The sequence below is a fragment of the Heterocephalus glaber genome, unplaced genomic scaffold, assembly GCF_053883595.1.
Source record: "Heterocephalus glaber isolate CG9 unplaced genomic scaffold, H.glaber_assembly_v1.0 deba00000942, whole genome shotgun sequence".
NCBI classification, from domain to species: Eukaryota; Metazoa; Chordata; class Mammalia; order Rodentia; family Bathyergidae; genus Heterocephalus; species Heterocephalus glaber.
Window position 1 is genome coordinate 4,477,606 of NW_028258174.1, and position 23,443 is coordinate 4,501,048.

General features: G+C 40.0%; 1 protein-coding gene across 10 annotated transcripts in view; it reads right to left on the minus strand.

The window, feature by feature from the left end:
* Window positions 1-23,443, minus strand: part of Wasf1 (WASP family member 1) — a 103,573-nt gene that overhangs the window by 33,989 nt on the left and 46,141 nt on the right. The window lies entirely within an intron of this gene.

Here is a 23,443-nt window from a genome sequence, read left to right on the forward strand (position 1 = left end):
TCCCACCTCCCCCGCCCCCCTAGACCTTTACTTCCTATTACACAATATCAATTATACATTTTTAAAATTAAAATATCAAGACCTAGGAGACATTACCACAGATTTTACAGAATTTAAAAGGATATAGAAAGCATATTTCAAAAATCTGTTTTGAAATAAATTTTGACAACTTCTAAGAAGTACCTTGGAAGACAAATTAATGAAACTGACTCTGGAAGAAATATAAAATTTGAATAGCTCCTATTAAAGAAAGTATATTCCTGGTTTGAAAACCTACCTATATGACAACAACGGGCTCATATATATTTTAACTGATAAATTATATCAAATATTTAAAGCAGGAAAAAAAAAAGGAACATTTCTCCCCCCATTTTAGGAACTCAACATTGTGCTAATCCTAAAACTGGATAAAGATAATAGAAGAAAAAAGTATGAACATAGATAGAAATTTGTTTAAAAAAACAAACTATTAGACAGACTTCTAAAAGACTTAGAATATGCTTTTTAAAATTAAAATTAAAAATATTTACAGAGAACTTACAAACATCCAAAAATATATCTAGGCTGAGAACCACTCTAGGCCAAGCTAAAAACATGAACTCAAAGAGGGGACATGTGTTGCTGAAGAAGCAGAGCTAGGAATATAATCTATTTTTCAGGTATTCTTTTGATCACACTCTATGGCTTCTTTCATATTAAGCTAAATTTACACAATGTGCACTTTAGGGCCGGGGATTTGGCCCAGTGGTTCCGCCGCCTGCCTCACAAGCACGAGATCCCGAGTTTGATCCCCGGTACCATAAAAAAAAAAAAAAAAAGCTACAATGTGCACTTTATAAAAACATTTTAACAGTTCAGTTTTGTGGGAATGAGCAAACTTTCACTGAAGATAATACAATTATTCTTTTCATCAACCAAAAGAGAGGAACACATTTTTTAAAAGTAGCAATGTACATCAGTTTGTGTCACAGATGAGAATAAGCCCACCCCCAGATTCCTTCTGCACACAATTTATGCCAAGATTGGAAAAAATCTATACTTCTCCACCCCTCAGCCTCTCTCATGTTCAGGCCAGGCCTCTTTTATTCTCTGGATATGTATTTTCAAATACTGGTTGGTTGATTTTTTCTTGATGTCCATATGAATAAAACTCAAAATCAAGAAGCCCTGAAAATCATTTTTCCTGAGCAAAAACCTGCCTCTTACTTAGTTAACAGTTCTATCAAACAATTGCCAAGTAAGAAATAACAGAATCTTAATTCTCCTTCCAATCTTACCATATTCAATTTGTACAAAAATAGCCACTAGGTAAATTCCTATCAGAACTGTTTGCAAACTGTTCGTATAAGTCTTAAAAATTTTTAAATATTGACATAATCTTCTAAAACTTTCGACAAATATATACTTCCATATACTCACATTGGGGGAATTTTTTTTTTTTTTTGGTACCGGGGATCGAACTTGGGACCTTGTGCTTGCGAGGCAGGTGGTGGAACCACTGAGCTAAATCCCCAGCCCTGGGGGGGATTATTTTTAATTCCCATATTAGAGTCTGTAAGATATACTATAACTTAGTGTCCCACTGCCAGATGACTCAGATAAACAGTTATGGGAGGCATAGTGGAATTATTTCTAGGTCTTCTGAAAGCACACAGACACTCCTGAGTTTCTGCAATGGTCTGCAGATGCATGCAATGGCACAGAGAAACAACCTTTCAAACTTTACCACATACAGATCACAGAGTTAATTATAGCCACTGATGGGATAGTGATTTCAGTTGTGATTTCTAATTCAATGTTTCCTTCATTAGAACACGTTAACACTTTCTCCTAAATCTTATTTCTGGATTTGGTAACTACTTGGAATACATAAGCACTTAAATATGGTTTGTATTATTCCTTATACTCCTAGAAACAAGGACTCATAGAAACAAGCTCATTTACTATTTTCCTGCTTACTCACTTTTCACATAATTCATCATCTTGGCATTTCACTGCATACAATAGTATTTTGTCATTTCAAATATGGGCATTTCAACACGTACGTTCTCTTCCTAGGTATCTTCAAAATATAAAATAAAAGCACAGCCAATGTAAACCTGCTGTGTGAATAGTTTTCAATTCAGAAAATGAGTATTCTTTGTAAAGACTGATATACTAAAAACTAATTCATTTCTCATTTTTGTAAATGATCAAACTTACCTGAAAAAGACATTTCTGTATATTCACAAAATTAACAGCAGAGCTGAGACCAGATTTTAGGTTTCCAGATTTTTTAATCTACTGTTTTCTCTATTCTTAATCTGTTACTGTTGTTAAATCCATTTTGTGTTCTTGACAATAAACCTCTCAAATTTCACAATGTCCTAAAAGATTTTTGAAGTTCCAAATAATGTTTCCCAATTCCCAGGTTATATACTAGGACTAAAAATAGGTGGTAAAGCAGATATAAAAGATTAAAATAGCTTCACTACCCAGGAACTTACAAAATAAGAAAGCAAAGATATACATCAACAATTTAAAACAATGGAAATTAACATATACTGAAGTTTAAAGTAGAGTAAGATGAATTAACTGGTATTCAAAGAACACGAAGTCAAAAGAGGCTAAAGAGGTTAAAAAAAATAGTGCTGACACAGGCCTGTCCTCCAATATATTAGCTGCTAGGCACATGTGACTAAATTAGTATTTTTAAAGTAACTTTAAAACCCTTTCCTTAGTCATACTAACCACATTTCAAGTGCTCAATAGCCAAATGTACTTCTGGCTGCCATAGTAGATATAGTTACAGAACACTACCATCATCACCCACAGTTCTACTGGATGGCACTGGTATTCATGGTGGATAAAATGCCAAGGAGTAAGGATATTTTAAGTCAAGAAAAAGAGAGGAAAAATAAGGAAGTTTGCTTGAAAGAACACATGTAGAAATTAAGGATAAAAAGCAATCAAATTGAAGATTACGAATTTTGTTATTCAAAGAAGAACAAATAATCCTCTTTAAAAAAGAGTAAATGATGACAAGAACATTGACCTTAGAGAGACTTTAGTGCAGATATGGACTAAATGTGGAATGATAAGTACGGCACTGGACAATAAGGTATATAAATACACATAGGGCCTGGGATTTAGCTCAGTGGTTCCTCTGCCTGCCCTGCAACCAAAAGGCCCAAGTTCGATCCCCGATACCAATAAATAAATAAATAAATAAATAAATAAATAAATAAATAAAATAAACACACATATATATAGGTTAAGTAAAAACTGCCAATTTTCCAAATTGCTATGCAGTCATCTACCAGCAATTGAGCATTCATTCCAGTTGTTTGACATCTTGGTAACAGTAGATATACACTAATAATATGATCATCCAAGCAAGATCAACAAACATTTTATTCTAAAGTTTTATCTAGTCTATCAAAAATTTAATTTCTAAAATCTTTGGCCATCACATGATAATTACTGGCTGAGTGTGGTAGTGCATGCCTATAATCCTGGCACTCTGGAGGCTGAGGCAGGAGTACTGCTGCGAATTCGAGGCCTGGGCTACACAGTGAGTTCAACCCCACCCTGGACTGCGTAGGAAGACTGTCTCACTGGGCGTGCTGGCCCATGCCTGTAATCCCACCACTCAGGAGGCTGAACTGCATAGCAAGACCCTGTCTCAAACAAACAAACAAAAAACGAAGAAAGAAGAAGACAAAAAGACTCTCTCTAAAAAAAACCCAAAATGATAATTATTATAAATATTACATGTACTCTTTTTTAGTTAATCCTTTCCAGAAAAAGGAGATAAAACCTCTGACATTCTATAAAATCATTATTCCAAACATTCTGTAAAGATTGTATAAATACAAGAATTCCAAGTTCTAAACATAACAAGACTGACAAAATGCAGCATATCTACACTAATTCATCTACTGTACAAATTTAAATAATGAAGTAATCAGTATTTTAAGATACTATATTCCCAAACATGCATTAAGTCAAAATACCTATTAATCACAATTTTGAGTCTAACTTAAGAAACTTACAAAATCATCTTTTTATTATGTTCAATTTTTACCTCCACTCCCTTTCCTACTTCCTTCTCATCACTGATAAAAGATAACACAAATATAGAAAAGGTGCTAGGTATATTATTACCTTAGTTCTACTCCTAATTTGGCCATGGAAATGCTGTGCTGAATCATATCAGTGAGAATAACCAACTGACATTTTGAGTTTCAGAACCATCCCTTTGTATGCATATATTGTTCTTATGCCATCGTTTTGCTCTGGTTTTAGAAAAATGTATATACATCAAGTACAAGTGAAGCATGTAAGTCATTTAGTAGGCAGAACTCTAAGAGGGCTCCATGATTTCCAACCTCTAGCGCTGCTCCTATGATTATACATAGGCTAAGAGATTTTGGTGTTTTTTTGTTTGTTGATGTTTTCAGTTTTTTGAGATGAGGTATTGCTATGTAGTATAAGCTTGCCTTGAACTCACTATGGAGCCCAGCCTGGCCTCAAACTCTTTGGCAATTCTCCTGCCTCAATCTACTGAGTGCTGGGATTACAGGCGTGTGCCACTACACCCAGCTCTAAGAGAGATTCTGAAGATGCAATTACAGTTACTAATCAGTTGGTTTTAAAACAGGGAATGATCTGAGTGGGTTTACTTTAATCCAGTGATGGCATTTTAGAAACCCAGTGTCCAAACTGCAACTCAAAAGCCACTTAGGCATTGCAAAGTGCCAACACTGCAATTAAACTTAAGTGCTCGGTCCCTAGGGTGATGCTGGGGCAACTTGGCTTGTGTGCTAACAGACAGGGTTCTGTGTGCCCACCACCACTGCCTCAACCTATTATATAAGCCCTTAAAAACACGTTTCTCTAGCTAAAAGTGGAAGAAATCAAAGACTCAAAGAATGGAGATTTAGCATGCTACTGATGGCTGAACACAGAGGGGTCATCTGAAATGACATTAAGAGTGGCTATACAGGTAGTTTGCTAAGAGCAACCTTTGATGAACAGTCAGGAAGAAGAACATCAATCCTACAACTGCAAGGAACTGAATTCTGCCAACAACTTATATTGTTAGTTGATTTTTTTCTCCCAGGGCCAACAAAAAAGAATGCAGCTCAGTCAATATTATTTTCCCCTCTTGAGTCCCTAAGCAGAGAACCCAGTCAAGACCACTCAGACTTCTGACCTACAGAACTGTGAAATAATTAACAGGGGTGTTTTAACCTGTTATGTTTGTTGTAACCTTTTAAGCAGCAACAAAAAATTATGTTAAGCTTGTCAATTTAAAAAGTTTTAACACAGGGCCGGGGATTTAGCTCAGTGGTTTTGCCACCTGCTGCACAAGCACAAGGGTCCGAGTTTGATCTCCAGTACAAAAAAAAAAAAAAAAAAGTTTTAACACAATTAAATTCTATGAAATCACCTGGAAAGTTTTCTCTGTGCCCTTGGCAATCTTTCATTCCTACATGTCCCTGAGTAGCACTGATGTAATTTCTATCATTATACCTTAGTTTGCTTGTTGTAGAATTCCATATAGACTCAAAGAAATTATTCATTTTTGTCTATCTTCATTCAGCCTAACGATTTTAAAATTCATCTGTTACTGCAGGTATGAAGAACAATTCACTTCTATTGTTGAATACTATTATATTATTGTGCGAATTACCATAATGTGCTCGTGGACTTTTAGATTATTTTAGTTTTTACTATAAGAAAGTTACTAAGAACGTTTTGTAGAAGTATCTGAGTAGAGAGAGCTCGGCCGCAGGCTGACGCATCATCGGGGAGTTGCGCCCCGACCTTCCCTCACCTTGTACTTTCTATGCGAGCCCCCTGGACACAACCCGGACCCAGCCTGGCCGGAATGGCAGCCTGGGTGCGGGGAGTGTCACGTGGGCCAGGCAAGGAGCCGACGCTGCCTTCCTCACTGACGGTGCCCAGCGTGGGTGGTGGCGAGCCGGGCACAAACTTTCCGCTGAGCCGCGGCCGCCGACAGATTTGAAAGTTTTCTGGGGATTCCTACCAGAGCCAGATGTTAGAGAAATGTTTTACATTTCTCTGGGGAGTGAAGTGACCAAATACAAACCAGGCTGTGAAAGAGAGCAGTCACAGTGTCAATGTGTTGCACAGGCTGACCTCAAACTCCTGGGCTGAATTAGTCCTCCTGCATTAGCCTCCCAAGTGGCTGGGACTATAGGAATACACTACTGTGGCCATCAAAGCTTAAATTTGGAGGTCCCGAGTGGAGCAGAACACGCCAAATCAGCCCACTGCAGACAGGCAGGTCTGTGCACACCCTACCCAGGTTCTGAGTCACACAGAACACGCCGAATCAGCCTGCGCCCCAGCAATAATCCACTGGACCCCCAACCCCTCTCCTCTGTACAGCCACCTGGTTCCAAACTACGAAGACAGAGAGGACACCCGACCACCAGACCAAGGTACTGAGTCCGACTGCTCCCAGCCCAGAGGTAGGGGCTTCTGAGCCATCGTCCCACTGCTTCTGGTCCAGAGGAAGGGGCTTCCCGGCCACCATCCCTTCCACTGCTCCAAGCACAGAGGATAGGGCTTATGGGCCACCTTCTGTCCCGCTGCTCCAGGCCCAGAGGAAGGGGCTTCCGGGCCACCATCCCTCCCACCACTCCTGGCCCAGAGGTAGGGGCTTCTGAGCCGCCATCCCACTGATCCTGGACCAGAGGAAGGGCCTTCCGGGCCACCGTCCCTCCCGCTACTCCCAGCCCACAGGAAAGGGATTTTGGGCCACGATCCCTACCACTGTTTCCGCCCCATGTCCCACCTCTACCAGCTCAGAAGAGGTAATCCGTGCAGGCGCCAAGAGCCCCCCCCGCCACCAGTCGAAATGAGAAAACAGGTAAATAAGTCCCAAAACCAGACTTCCAGACCACCTACAGCAACCCCACAGGGAAATGAGATGGAACACTCTGATACTCAACCACCTGGTCCCACTGAACTGGCAACAAAAGGGGATCTGGAAAAAATGAAATCAGAAATAATTTCTCAGATAACAGGAGAAATTGTGACCCTACTGCAAGACATCATTAATAAATCTAGAGAGGAGCTCAGGAACATGATGGAATCCTAACATGAGAAACAAATGGAATCCATAAAACAGATGGAAATAGAATTCCAGGACATGAAAAACTCCATTGAAAGTCTGCACAGCAGAATGAGCCAATGTGAGGACAGAATTTCAGATATAGAAGATAAGATAGCAATTAGTGAGCAGGAAAAGAAAAATTGCTTCAAAATTATAAGGGAACAGGAGAAATCAATCCAGCAGCTGCTAGATGATGCAAAAAAGAATAACATAAGACTGATTGGACTCAATGAAGAAACAGGAGAGAGTGGAGATGACATAAAAAATCTCTTCACAGAAGTAATGGCAGAAAACTTCCCAAGCAGGGGAAAAGAGCTTCACATACAGATAAGTCAGGCATATAGGACTCCAAATAGACTTGATCAAAAAAAATCTACACATAGGCATATAATTGTTAAGATTCCAGAAACTCAACAGAAGAACAAAGTTCTCCAAGCAGTTAGAGAAAAGAAACAAATCACATACAAAGGAAAGCCCATCAGAATCACAGCAGACTTCTCAACACAAACCATCAAGGCAAGAAGAGCTTGGAGTGACATATTCCAAGCCCTAAAAGAAAACAGCCTCCAACCCAGATTGATGTACCCTGCAAAACTATCTTTCAAAATGGATGGAGAAATAAGATACTTTCATGACAAAGAGCACCTTAGGAACTTCGTGAATACCAAACCAGCACTCCAAAGAATTTTACACAATATCCTAAGAACAGACATTGAGGATCACAAACCCAGGAAGCAAAGCAGAAGGAACCCATCTGGCATGACAAGAAATTAATTGTAAAGGGGGAGAACCCAACAAAAAGAAAAAATCATGGCAATGACAAGTCAATATGTTTCAGTTATAACCATCAATGATAATGGTCTCAATTCACCAATCAAAAGAAATAGACTGGCAGAATGGGTCAAGAAGCAAAATCCAACAATATGCTGCATACAAGAAACACACTTAATTCAAAAGGAAACTCATACACTGAAAGTTAAAGGGTGGAAAACAATACTCCATGTGACAGGAACATGAAAAAAAGCAGGAGTAGCTATCCTCTTAGCAGATCAAGTAGATTTCAAACCAACACTAATGAAGAGCAATGAAGAAGGACACTACATCCTTGTAAAGGGAAGAATCCAAGAGGAAGAGATGACAATCATAAATATCTATGCACCAAAAACTAGTGCACCAACTATATAAAACAAATACTAACGGACATGAAAAACCATATATGCACTAATACAATTGTAGTGGGGGACCTCAACACCCCACTGTTACAAATAGATAGATCAACTAGACTAAAAATAAGTACTGAAATACTAGAACTCAATCGAACTCTTGAACAAATGAACTTAACAGATGTTTACAGAGTCTTCCACCCCACAAAATCAGAATACACATTCTTCTCAGCTGCACATGGCTCATTCTCCAAAATAGACCACATACTCACACATAGAACATGTTTAAGTAAGTGCAAAGGAATTGAAGTTATCCCCTGTATATTATCAGACCATAGTGCGATGAAATTGGACATCCATAGCAAAAGAAACTCAAAAACTTTCATAAGCACGTGGAAAGTGAACAACACACTTCTGAATGACCAATGGGTCATAGAGGAAATTAAAGAAAAAATCAGACAGTTCCTTCAGTTAAATGGCAATAACAATACAACATATCAGAATCTATGGGACACAATGAAAGCAGTCTTACGAGGGAAATTCATAGCAGTGAATATGCATATAAGGAAAACAGAACAAGCCCAATTAAACAACCTGATGCTGAACCTCAAGCTTCTAGAAGAAGAACAGGAAAACCCCAGAGCTCATACAAGAGAGGAAATTATAAAGATCAGAGGAGAAATCAATGCATGGAGACTAAGAGAATGATACAAAAAAATCAATGAAGCCAAGAGTTGGTTCTTCGAAAGAATCAACAAAATTGACAAACCCTTAGCCAACCTTGTCAGAAAAAGGAAAGAAAAGGCCCAAATCCATGCAATTAGGAATGAAAAGGGTGAAATGACAACAGACCCAGCAGAAATACAGAGGATCATCAATACCTACTTCCAGAACCTATACACCAATAAGATGGACAACACAGAAGAAATGGACAGATTCCTAGATACATATGAATTACCAAAGTTGAATGAAGAAGACCTAAACATTCTGAACAACCCAATATCAACCAATGAAATTGAAAATGTAATCAAAAACTTATCAACTAAGAAAAGCCCGGGCCCTGATGGCTTCACTGCTGAATTCTACAAGACATTTAGAGAGGAACTATGGCCACTACTGTTTAAACTCTTTAATGAAATTGAAAGGGAAGCAATACTCCCAAATTCATTCCTGGAAGCAAGCATCACCTTGATCTCCAAAGCAGAGAAAGACCCAACCGAAAAGGAGAACTATAGGCCAATCTCACTAGTGAACATAGATGCAAAAATCCTTAATAAGATACTGGCAAACAGAATGCAGAAGATCATCAAGAAGATCATACACCTTGATCAAGTGGGATTCATCCCAGGGATGCAGGGATGGCTCAATATACACAAGTCAATCAATGTAATACACTGTATCAATAGAGCCAAGGACAAAAACCATATGATTATCTCCATGGATGCAGAAAAAGCATCTGACAAAATCCAACATGCACTTATGATAAAAACCCTACAAAAATTGGAATAGATGGTCTCTACCTCAAACTGATAGAAGCCATCTATGAAACACCAACAGCCAATATCATACTAAATGGTCAAAAAATGAAATCGTTCACACTAAAATCAGGAACAAGACAAGGATGTCCACTATCACCACTCTTGTTCAATATAGTTCTGGAAACATTAGCCATGGCAATTAGACAAGAGAAAGAAATAAAAGGAATAAAGATAGGAAATGAAGAAGTCAAACTGTCATTATTTGCAAATGACATGATACTCTATATAGAAGACCCCAAGAACTCCACCAAAAGTCTTCTAGACTTAATAACCAAATTCAGTCAAGTAGCTGGTTACAAGGTCAACACACAAAAATCAATAGCTTTCCTCTACACCAATGACAGACTCACTGAGAGAGAAATAGGGCAAATAATTCCTTTCACAATAGCATCCAAAAAACTGAAATACCTAGGAATCATCCTAATGAAAGAAATCAAAGACCTCTTCTCTGAAAACTATGGCACTCTGAAAAGAGAGATTGAAGATGATATCAGAAAATGGACAGACATCCCCTGCTCCTGGGTAGGAAGGATTAATATAGTGAAAATGGCCATACTTCCAAAACTGCTATATAGATTTAATGCAATTCCAACTGAGATCCCACCAGCATACTTCATAGACCTCGAGAAAACAATCCAAAAATTCATTTGGAGCAAGAAGAGACCCAGAATAGCAAAAGCAATTCTAGGTAACAGAGACATGGCAGGGGGTATCACAATCCCCAACCTGCAACTATACTACAAAGCTACTGTGATTAAAACAGCATTTTACTGGAAAAGAAACAGACCTGAGGACCAGTGGAACAGATTAGAAGATGCAGAAACAACACCAGACACACTCAGCCATCTCATCTTCGATAAAGGAGCCAAACACCCTCACTGGAGAAAAGATAGCATCTCTAATAAATGGTGTTGGAAAAATTGGGCTTCAACTTGCCAAAGACTAAAACTAGACCTGTATCTCTCACCATGCACTAAACTAAAATCAAAATGGATTAAAGATCTAAATATTAAAATAGAAACTCTGAACCAGTTGGAACAGAGGTTAGGTAGAACCTTTGAAGACATCGGTGTAGGAAAGATTTTATGAACAAAACCTCAATTGCTCATGAACTAGCACAAACAATCAACAAGTGGGCTCTCTTCTTATTAAAAGGCTTCTGCACAGCAAGAGAAACCACCAGCACTGTGAAGAGACAACCCACAATGTGGGAAAAAATCTTCACCTGCTCTTCCTCAGACAAAGGTCTACTGTCTGGAATCTATAAAGAACTTCAAAAGATCAGACCTCTCAAACTTAAAGACCCAATCTAAAAATGGGCATCTGAAATGAACAGACATTTCTCAAACAAAGAAGTAGAAATAGCAAATAAACACATGAAAAAATGTTCCCAACATCACTGGGCATTTGAGTGATGCAAATGAAAACAACACTGAGATTCCACTTCACTCCAGAAAGAATGGCTAATATCAGGAAATCAACCAACAACAAGTGGTGGCGGCGGGGCTGTGGGAAAAGAGGAACCCTGCTCCACTACTGGTAGGAGTGTAGAACGGTGCAACCACTGTGGAAATCAGTATGGAGATACCTCAAAGAACTAGGACTGGAAGTCCCATTTGACCCAGCTATTTCCCTGCTGGGTATCTTCCCCAAAGAATTAAAAGAATCATACCACAATGATATATGTGCACCCACGTTCATAGCGGCACAATTTGTAATAGCTAAAACTTGGAAGCAGCCCAATTGCCCATCAACTGGAGACCAGATAAAGAAAATGTGGTTTTTTAATAAAATGGAGTACTACTCAGCCATAAAAAATGAGAAATTAGAGACATTTATAGCTAAGTGGATGCACATTGAGGCAATACTCTTAAGTGAAATAAATAGTACACACATGTATAAATACCGAATAGTTTCTCTGGTGTGAGAAACTGAAAGTGTAAATAAGGACTAAATGTATAATAGGTCATGTGAAATAGGAAGGGGCAAAGGGGAAGGAAGTGGGAGTGCTAGGGGAAAGGATAGAAGGGAATGGGATTAATATGAGAAAATGGAAAAATAAGAACAAAACCTTTGTAAATAGGAAGGACTGGAGGGGTAGAAGGGAGGGCTGGGCAAGGGTAAAAAATAAGAACCAAGAGAGACTATGTAAAGGTGCAAATTTCCAATGATGAATGTCATTATATTGTATACCTAAAATGTACCAATTATTAGAATGAATAATCGATAATGTAAAATAGGAAGATAAGGTCGAAAGGGGTAAGGGTAATGGGAGGGGCAGGGGAAAGGAAAGAAGGGAAAGGAAAAATGATGAGAAATGGAGAAAATGGAAATAAAGTCTTTGTAAATAGGGAAGGGTGGAGGGGGTGAAAGGAGGGCTAGGAATGGGACAAAAATAAGAACCAAGATGCATTATGTAAAGGTACAATTCCCAATGAGAAATGTAATTGTGTTGTATACCTACAATGTACCAATAAAAGAATTTAATAAAAAGAAAAAAAAAAGTATCTGAGTAGATATGTTTTTGTTCTTCTTAAGTAAATACTTAGGAATAGCCTGTCTGGGTTATATGTACATAATGTTCTTAAAGATTACCAAAGTTTTTCAAAGCAGTATTATCATTTTACATTCCCACCAACACAGTTCTAGCTACTCTGTATCTTTACATAACTTGATATATCATTTTAATTTTAGCCACTCTAATGTGTAAAGTGGTATCTCACTATGATTTTAGCTTTTACTTTTCTATTCTAGTTAAAGCTAGCACTAACAGGGCCGGGGATTTAGCTCAGTGGTACCTCGCCTGCCTCGAAAGCCCAAGGTCCTGAGTTCCATCCCCATACCAGGAAAAAAAGAAAAAGCTAGCAGTAACAAAATTTGATTTTTTCTTTTTCAGTAACTTAAAGTTTACGCTATAAGACTGATTTACAAATATTGTACTAGCTCTAATAGAATATTTTAAAGTTTTTGATAATATGAATTCTGCATATATTTAAACATGAAAATAATGTACACAAAGGTAGTTTTAAGGAGACAAAGTCCTGAGAGTATCTTTGAATTACAAAATGAAAGGGGTTCCTTTGACTTCTAAAATAAATTTTAGGAGAAGATATAAATTTGCCTTTTTTTTTAAAAATCCCCGGCCTTTTTTTTTTTTTTTTTTTTTTTTTAAGATTAGGAAAAATTTATTGGGAGAAAGAAAGCTTCTGCCTAAGGGAGACAGAAGGGGGACCGGAAAGCAGGTTGCCTGCTCACACCACTTTTCAAAGATATTTTATACAGGAAAGCCGTGAGGTGAGGTGGGTACAAAGTGGAAGAAAACTATAAGACCCAATGAAAATTTACAAGGTGGGCATGAGGTGGAACAAAACCATGACCAACCAATAAGATTACAAGTACAGTTACCCAGGTAATATTGATTAAATAGGGGTTAAATGGGGGAGCAAGTCACATAGCAAGCATACAAGGATTTTCAGTAAGGGTGGGTCAGGGATATTTCCAGGAAAGGAAAGGCCCCCCACCCAGGTGATTGATACCTGTTTAGAATATCAATCACAACTATTCATTCTACATGGGTGTGGTAGTTTCTCTCCTTTTAAAATGCTGGCCTTCAGTGAATGTGTCTTCACTGTCCTCCATGTTGGCTCCTTGTGGGCTGGCCCTGTCTAACTGCCTACAAGATATCTAATTAACTTACCTATTCCACAATACCCCCCCCCCCAAGAAATAGCCCCTAACTGCTGTGGGGGAGCAAAGGGAGACCAGTCTGGCTACTTCTGGCCGAAGAGGGTCACAGTTGTGATCAGCAGCCAGAGTTACTCTACAGAGGGTCTGCCTAAAGGCCTTCAATAGGCATCAGGCATTGTCATCTTGGGTAGCCTTATAGCTTTAAGTCTGGAGGAGAGAAAAGCCAAAGAAACAGTTAAGAATAGATGGGCTAAATGCCAGCAGGATTGCTATTGTGGGACTGCATAACTCTGTAATCATAAAACTCCCCTAGCCCCAACTGTGATTGAATGTGAGTTAATAGAAAAAGATGCTTGTCAGTTCCGGGACACTAGATAAGATCTATATCAGCCATAAGGTCCCAAAGTAAATTACTCAATTCTTTGTTTGTTCGGAACATCACACTGCTATCTATAGAACAATCTACAAACATCTGCTGACCATCAGTACGAGTCAGCTGACCACTAACCTTTGTTCCTCTTCTGTAAATTTCGCCTGTTAACTTCCCCTACAACCCCCTATAAAAAGAGCCTCGGACTCTGAGCTAGTTGCCTCTCTAAGCTACTTTGCTTTGGGAGTGCCATCTGGCCAGACTAAGGTCTGTTTTACTTTCCAACTGGTCCAGTGTGTTCCTTCCCGGGTGTTCTTCACTGCAGTCAGCTCCTCAGAGCACTTGGTAAGGCCCTTGGTCTTACATTTTGGAGGCCCCAGCGAGATCCCCGGGCAGGAACCCCAGTTCAGCTGAGACTCTGGTGGGATCCAGCAGGAGACTCTCAGGCACAGACCTCAGAAAACCTCCGGAGGTAAGTTTTTGGCTGGTTGCAACCATTTGTTAAGTCAGGAGTGAGGTGGCTGATGGGCCAGTAAGCCTCCCCTGACCCCAAGGTTCCTGACAAGGAACAAGGGAAGATTTAGTTTCATTTCTGTTGTGGTGCCTGTTCATCTTGTCGTTCGTACATTAATGTCCTGTCTGTTGTGTAATTTTGTATTTCTTTCCAAACCATCAGGGCAGAGATGGGAAGATCCTGCTCCAAAAATACCCCATTGGATTGTTTTCTCACTAATTTTAAATTGGCTTTTTCCCCCTGAACAGGAGGACGAATATGGGGTTAAATTATCTCGTGGAAAACTTCACTCCCTGTGTCAATTGGAATGGCCAGCCAAGCCTCTGTCAGACTGTATGGGGAAAAGTCACTGGTCACCCCAGCCACCCTGACCAATTTCCTTATATAAATATTTGGGTCCAGGCTTGTGAAGAGCCTCTGGCTTGGCTGCAGCGCTGTTCCCTGAGGACAGACACTCGCATTCTGGTTATGGCACCAAGGGGACCCCAAGAGGTCAAAACTCAGGCTCCCAGGCTGGTGCTCTCACAAGATCCTGATCCCTCAGATCCCTTCATAAGACCTCAACCCTATGTGGAGCCGTCCTCCTCCTCTGATAAAGCCCGCCCCAGAACTCGAAACCCTTTCTACCCTCCTCTTCCTGAAGAGATAAAAATCTCCGGATTCTGTGACCTCCCCCTCCCACACACGAACAGGGGCCACTTATGGTCCCAGTGGGGCTCCCACTGAAGGGGCTGGCTCGGTATCCTCTTTTACCTCTTTGGGAAACAGAGCAGGGTCATTATGTCTATATCCCTTTTTCTACCAGTGACTTGTACAATTGGAAACATCAAAATCTCCCTTTTTCAGAAAAACCCCAGGCTTTGATCTCCCTCCTAGAATCTGTTTTTCATACCCATGATCCTACCTTGGATCATTGTCAACAACTCCTCCAAGCCCTTTTTATCTCCAAGGAAAGAGAAAGAATTCGAGGGCAAGCCATAAAATCAGTGTTGGGAGGAACAGAGGGCCCACTCGATGAGCAACAGCAGGCCTGTGTTGAGGCAAAACTTCCGTCCATCCATCCCCCGTGGCAAGCTAATTCCTCGGGCAGGAGAGCAGCTCTCCACAACTACCGTCAGCATCTCCTAGCCGGCTTGAGGGGAGCCGCTCGGAAGCCTACCAATTTGAGCAAGGTAAGAGAGGTCCTCCAAGGACCTGAGGAATCCCCTTCTGCCTTTCTGGAGCATCTGTTGGAAGCATACCGTATGTATACTCCAACTAACCCAGATGCCCCTGCAAATCGACAGGCAATTAATTTGGCTTTTGTCACTCAGTCGGCCCCAGACATTAGGAAGAAATTGCAGTGGATGGAGGGATTTGAGGGAGAAAATAGGGAAAAATTGATGAGTGTGACAATGAAGGTGTTTAATAACAGGGATCCTTTTGATGACAGAATGGCGAAAAAGATAGAAAAAGCAAATATTGCAGCCTTACCAGATGGAGGTTTCATCCAAAAGGATCACAGAGAAAATAAAAAAGAGGATAAAGGTAAAGTACGGCCCTTGTTAGAGAAGGATCAATGTGCATATTGCAAAGAGAAGGGCCATTATAAAAGGGATTGTGAAAAGTTGAAAAAAAAAAGAGGAAAGAGATTAAGAAAGAGACGGGGTTCTTCTAGTAGATAAAAAAGATTGACGAGGCCAAGGTGGGGATCTCCAAACACATCCACCGATTCCAGGAAGCCGGCATCTTGGTCCCTTGCCAATCCGCCTGGAATACACCCCTGCTTCCTGTAAGGAAGCCCGGCACCTCAGACTTCAGACTGGTACAGGATTTGTGGGAGGTAAACAGCTGGGTGGAGACCGTCCACCCAACGGTACTGAAACCCTATACTTTGTTAAGTCTCATCCCGCCTGCTCATGTGTGGTACTCGGTATTAGACCTCAAAGATGCATTTTTCAGCCTGCCTCTAGCACCAGTGAGCCAGCCCTTCTTTGCCTTTGAATGGACTGACCCAGACACCGGGACTACCGGACAACTGACATGGACCCGGTTGCCACAGGGATTCAAAAACACCCCCACTCTGTTCAGGGAAGCTCTCAGCAAGGATTTACACGAGGTAAGAAAAGTGTTTCCCCAGGCGACTATTCTTCAGTATGTGGATGACCTCCTGGTGGTGACATCAACCGATAAAGGATGCATTGCAGCCACCGAGGGCCTCCTGAAAGCCCTCCAAGACCTGGGATATCAGGTGTCTTGGAAGAAAGCTCAGCTCTGCCAGACCAAGGTAACCTACTTGGGCTATATTCTTGAAAAGGGAAAGAGGAGGCTGGCAGAATCGAGGGTACCCGCAATTCTCCAGATTCCGGAGCCGAGCTCAAAGAAACAAGTGCGAGAATTCCTAGGGGCAGTTGGCTATTACAGAATTTGGATTCCTGGCTTTGCTGAGATTGCCAAACCCCTGCATGAAGCCACTTCGGGAGGAAATACACCCCTCGAATGGACTAAGGCTTGCCAGCAGGCATTTCAATTGCTTAAGACTGCGCTTCCATCGGCACCAGCCCTGGCACTGCCCGACTTAAACAAGCCCTTCACCCTGTATGTAGCAGAGAAAAATGGGGTAGCCAAGGGAGTGATTACTCAGCTTTTGGGGCCGTGGAAATGGCCCGTGGCATACCTCTCAAAAAAAAATCCCGACTCAGTGGCCTGAGAGTGGCCTACTTGTCTGAGGACATTGGCAACAGCAGCTGCTTTAACCTGAGAGGCTAACAAATTGACCTTCGGACAGGATTTGACTTTGATCAATCCCCATGCCATTGAGCCCTTGTTGAATAGCTCACCGAGCAAATGGCTAATGCCAGACTGTTACAATATCAAAGACTCTTGTTAGAACAGCCACGCATTAAGTTTGCCACCACCGCTAGCCTCAATCCGGCTACTCTACTCCCGGAATCTGACGAACAAATGCCCATCCATGATTGCCTCGAGACTCTTGAAAACTTGAGGGGAGGACATCCAGACTTGACGGACCAGGCCCTCCCCCGCACAGAGATAACGTTCTATACTGATGGGTGCAGTTTCATTCATGACGGTGTACGGTATGCTGGAGCGGCGGTGGTCAACCAGGACCAACAGGTGGAATGGGAGCAGGGGCTACCTCAAGGGACATCAGCACAGAGGGCTGAGCTGATTGCTCTAAGGCTCTGGAATTGAGAAAAGGAAAAAGGATAAATATATTCACTAACAGCAGTTATGCTTTTGCCGCCGCCCATGCACACAGGGAGATTTATCAAAATAGAGGGCTGTTGACCTCTGAAGGAAAGGAAATTAAAAACAAGACTGAGATATTGGCATTGCTACAAGCCATCTGGATGCCCCAAGAGGCTGCCATCATCCATTGCCGTGGGCACCAAAAGAGGTCTAGCCCCGAGATAACCGGTAATAATACTGCTGATCCAGTGGCAAAACAAGCTGTCCAAAAATCAGTGGGGAAGCAACTGGTTCTGCTACCCACGCCAGTACTCCCAGAAAAACCTAAATACACAGATAAAGAGGTGGCAGAAATGAACAGGAAGCACTGGACTTAAAAAAAACATGGGTGGTGGATGACACATGATGGAAAGGTGGTGCTCTCCGCTGCTGTAGCAGACACGTTGTTGCGCGAACTACATGAGTCCACCCACCTCGGCGAGAAAAGAATGATGGCTGCCCTGCGACCCCATTTTGTCAGCGAGGGGTTGGCTCAAAAGGCCCAGGACATGGTGAAACGGTGTCCCACCTGCCTCAAGGTAAATGCAAATCAGGTGACCGGGCCCCCTGGGGTCCAACACAGAGGTTTAACTCCAGGAGAACATTGGGAATTGGACTTTATTGAAATGAAGCCTGGCATGTATGGGTGTAAATATTTGTTAGTTTTTGTGGATACCTTTTCAAGATGAATAAAAACATACCCCACTAAAAGAGAGACAGCTAAAGTAACAGTCAAAAAGCTCTTGAAAGAAATAGTTCCCCGTTTTGGCTTGCCCTTAGCTCTGGGGTCCGACAATGGTCCAGCCTTAATGGCCAAGATATCTAAATTAATTAGTAAAATCCTTGGAATAAAGTGGAGTCTACACTGTGCCTATAGGCCTCAAAGTTCAGGACAGGTAGAAAGAACAAATCGAACTTTGAAGGAGATTCTGACTAAATTATGCTTGGAGACTGAACTAGGTTGGGTAGAGCTTCTCCCTTTTGCCCTCCTCCGAACGAGGTGCACTTCCAAGCCTCCCCTCAATCTGTCCCCCTTCCAGATTGTTTATGGGCAATCTCCCCCAATCATTCCATTAGTAGATGTAGAATTAAAGGAAAAGTTTTCCCACCTTCGACTCCTTAAATCCTTAAAAGCAGTTCATCAGCTTCAGTCAGAGCTACATGAGACATTACGAAAGGAAATGACTAGTCCCAATGAAAAACCTTTACAACCTTTACCCTATAAGCTGGGAGATTTGGTTTTTATTCGCAGGTTTGATTCCAAGACCCTGGAACCTCGTTGGAAGGGACCGATTCCTGTTGTCCTGTCAACTCCCTTGGCAGTGAAGGTGGCTGGACATTCTGCTTGGATACATCGCAACCATCTGAAAGCAGGCCCCCCTGCAGACGTCAAAAAGGACAAATGGAAGGTTATCAGCCAACCAGGCGACCAAAAGCTAAGATTGGAGCAGGTTGGAGATGTTTCACCTTCATGATAATATTCTCTGGGACACTGGCAGTATTGCCCCCAAGAGGACTAGCTCACACAAAAAAATGTATGGATTCAATTGGCAAACTCACTTAATTTGTCTGAATTCTGTCTAAATTTCATGTAAATTTCCATCATGTTTCGGGAAGCTGCCTCATTCCGGTGTGCACCTCTTTAGAATTAATACAACCCTATACCCTGTTCAAGGACATCCCAGGAAAAAACATCTCACTTATATAGATAGTTATAATTGGGGACATGCCTCATGTCATAAACCTAAAAATGCTGTCAAATTATATACACCCAGGGTAATTATGTCAAATAATACCCAATGTGCTATGTATGAAAATTGTACAACCAAATGTCTGAGGATAAAACGGTCAGAAGGGATGCCCTGCCATATAAAACAAAAAAATTGTGTATAACAATTGCCATATCTCCCTGCCAATAGGATGGTTTTATACCTGTGAAAGAATAACTTTCAATTATATCCTAGCCAGTTTAACCAAGACCCATTGCTGCTTGAGTCACCTAGCTGTGGTTCTACCAGATAGAACTGATTTGATTATGCCAAACAGAACTAAACGTTGGTCACCCTATACTGCACCAGGATGTGATGATGATGTAGGTCTGTTGACAGATGCTGAAGTAATAACTATGATAGCATCTTTTGTTGCCTTGCCTTCTATAGGAGTCCATGCTGAAAAGGCAGTATGGAAATTAGCATGCAAGGTGGTCAAAGGGTTAAATGCTACCTCATCAGCCTTGGCATTAATTAACCAAGAGTTACAAGAACAGAGACAGGCAATCTTAGATAACAGGGTAGCGATAGACTATTTGTTGCTCTTCCACCACCAAGGGTGTGAGAAAATAAGAAATATGTGTTATTTCAATCTTACTGACAATAGTCCAAAAAAATCAAAGAAAAGGTAAAACAATCAGAAGACCTGGCTCAAAGGGTACATAATGAAGATGGCTGGGACTTGTTCCAATGGCTAACTAAATGGTTGCCCAACCTACAATGGTTAAAACAACTTTTTCTCATCGTTATAGTTGTGCGTATATGCTTACTATTGTCATGCTGTTGTATACAATGGATGCCTAAGTTTATACGTAAGATTACTTAAGTTGTAAGATCAGTGGGGAATGTGGGACTGCATAACTCTGTAATGATAAAACTCCCCTAGCCCCAACTGTGATTGAATGTGAGTTAATAGATAAAGATGCTTGTTAGTTCCGGGACACTAGATAAGATCTGTATCAGCCATAAGGTCCCAAAGTAAATTACTCAACTCTTTGTTCGTTCGAAACTGATGTTCCAGACACTGCTATCTATAGAATAATCTATGACCATCAGTACATGTCAGCTGACCACTAACCTTTGTTCCTCTTCTGTAAATTTCGCCTGTTAACTTCCCCTACAACCCCCTATAAAAAGAGCCTTGGACTCTGAGCTAGTTGCCTCTCTAAGCTACTTTGCTTTGGGAGTGCCATCTGGCCAGACTAAGGTCTGTTTTACCTTCCAACTGGTCCGGTGTGTTCCTTCCTGGGTGTTCTTCGCTGCAGTCAGCTCCTCGGAGCATTTGGTAAGGCCCTCAGTCTTACATTTTGGAGGCCCCAGTGAGATCCCCGGGTGCTCTTCATTGCAGTCAGCTCTTCGGAGCATTTGATAAGGCCCTCGGTCTTACACTATGAATATAGCCAACAAGTGTTTCCACTGGGAGGAACTAGTAATAGCCTCCCACAATGAGGATAAGAAGGTCCAGGGGAATGCAGATCCAACATAGAAGTCATATTGTACAGTTTAGCAGTTATGAGCTATTTACAAAGTCAATCTGGTGGATCCTGGTAAAAGAATTCTAGCACATTTATCACTGGTTCCATTTGTATGATTGCTTGGAGTTTGGCAGCCTCTAGGCAAGAATAAACAAAACTTTTAAGAAATTAGAGCATGTGTATCTAAGCATGAGCACACTAGAATGGAAAGGCAGGTTGGGGAGAAAGTCACACTTAGATACTGGAATAGTGATTTTAACCTGCGGGCTCTTAGATTCTTTCATTGATAAAGGTTATGTATAAGTCTGATACTTTGTCATAAATCTCTCTAGTTTTAGCTGTAAGAAGATAAGAGACAATTTGAAGAACAAATCTCGTGTAACAAATTTAAAACTCTAGCTGAGCTCTCATAGATTTTACCAAATATTTTTCCTAATGATCCATAACTGTGGTCAGCTACTGGTAGAGCTAGAAACTGCCAGAAGGGGTCAGCGATTGGAACCCCTTTTTATATCTAGCTTTATTACTATGGCATTATTTTATACATCTTTTGGTTATTCTTTTCTACTGGGTGTTTAAAACCAAGTTAAAGTGAGACCTTTGTTAATAAATTCTCCTTTTCTGTAACTGGAAAAATGTCAGAGGATATAAGAGTCTACAAACTATCTGAATGATGGGAAAGATGATGAGACAGGTAAAGATATATCTTTTTTAGAAAGTCTACTTTTTCCCAACATATCTTTTAATGCTTTGTTGTTGCTGTCTATATATCTAATACAATATCTAACAGGTTACACTGATGGGAATGAAAGTTCCTAAGAGACGAACACCCCATGTTTCAAATATCATATAGTATCAGTTAACATCACATAAAAATACAAGACTTAAAAATAGATTCCAACATCAAAGTAAAAGGCAATAAAGCCTTATAAATTAATTTATTAATTTCCTTTTAAAAGAATGCTAGTCACAACACTAAAAAATATAAAGTTCTATAATATTTCACTTTATTGAATTTTCATACAGAAACAATGAGGATAAAAATGAAAGAATGTGTTTTCCCCAAGTTATTCATTAGTTATTATTTAAATAATATTTTCTACTGATTAATAAATCTGATGGATAAAATAACTATTCAAACTATAAACATTCAAACTGTGTGTTTGTGTATCCACAAAGATATAAGTAATTTACCTTTAGTGGATTATTTACTATAAATGGGAGCAACCAAACATCCCATAAATTTAGAAATATTGCAAAGGATCCTTTTCTGTCTTGAAGGTTTTAAAGATTTTCAGACATGGCTTCTATCCTAACTTTATTTTGCTAGAAAAAAGTACAAGGAATTTGGATAAAAATAAAAATGTCAAAACTAAAGGGATCCAAACCCTGGAAATTATGTAAAATTTGTTCTTTTTTTTTTTGCTGTCTTCAGCATAGAAATTTTTTCTTTTATTTTTTTTTCCCTTAAAATTTTTTATTGGTACATTTTAGGTATACAATACGTTTACATTTATCATGGGGTGCTTGTACCTGTACATGATGTATCTTTTTTCCCCCCCATTAACTTTATTGGTACATTTTAGGTATACAATACAGTTACATTCATCATTGGGATCTTGTACCATTACATGAGTCTCTTGGTTTTTATTTTTTTTCCCCTTCCCTTGCTCTCTCTTCACCCCCTCCACTCTTCCCTATTTGGAAAGAACTTGTTTCCATTTTTTTCCTCTTCTCATATTTTTTCCTTTCCCTTTTTTCCCTTCCCCTACCCCTCCCAATTCCTCTGCTCTTTTAGACCTTTTCTTCCTGTTACACAGTATCAGTTATACATTTTTTAAATTACAATATTAAGATCTAGGAGACATTACCACAGATTTTACAGAATTTAAAAGGATATAGAAAGCATATTACAAAAATCTTTTTTGAAATAAATTTGACAACTTCTAAGAAGTAACTTGGAAGACAAATTAATGAAACTAACTCTGGAGGAAATATAAAATTTGAATAGCACCTATTAAAGAAAGTATATTCCTAGCTTGAAAACCTACCTATATGACAACAGCAGGCTCATAAACATTTTAACTGATACATTATATCAAACAATTAAAGCAGAAAAAAGAAGGAACACTTCTCCCCTCAGTAAAATTTGTTCCTGGTGAAAGTCAAGTATATAAATGTAAAAAAAATAAAACCCTCAAAATCATCATTAAAAAAATCAATAGCTTTTTCATATACCAATATTGAACTGGCCGAGAAAGCAGGAAAACAATCCCATTCAAAACAGTGGTTAAAAGAAAAACTCAAACAAAACACCCAGCAATCAATCTAACCAAGGATGTAAAAGACCTCTACAATGAAAAATTACAAACCACTGAGAACCAGAACAAAACCCCAGATACATAAGAAATAGCATCAAGAATCAACAAATGGGGATCATATCAAATTACAAAGTTTCTACAAACCAAAGGAAACAACCAATAGAGTGAAGAGACAACCTACAGAATGGGAAAAAAAATTGCCAGCTATTCCTTGGACAGAGGACTAATATCTAGGATATATATAAACAA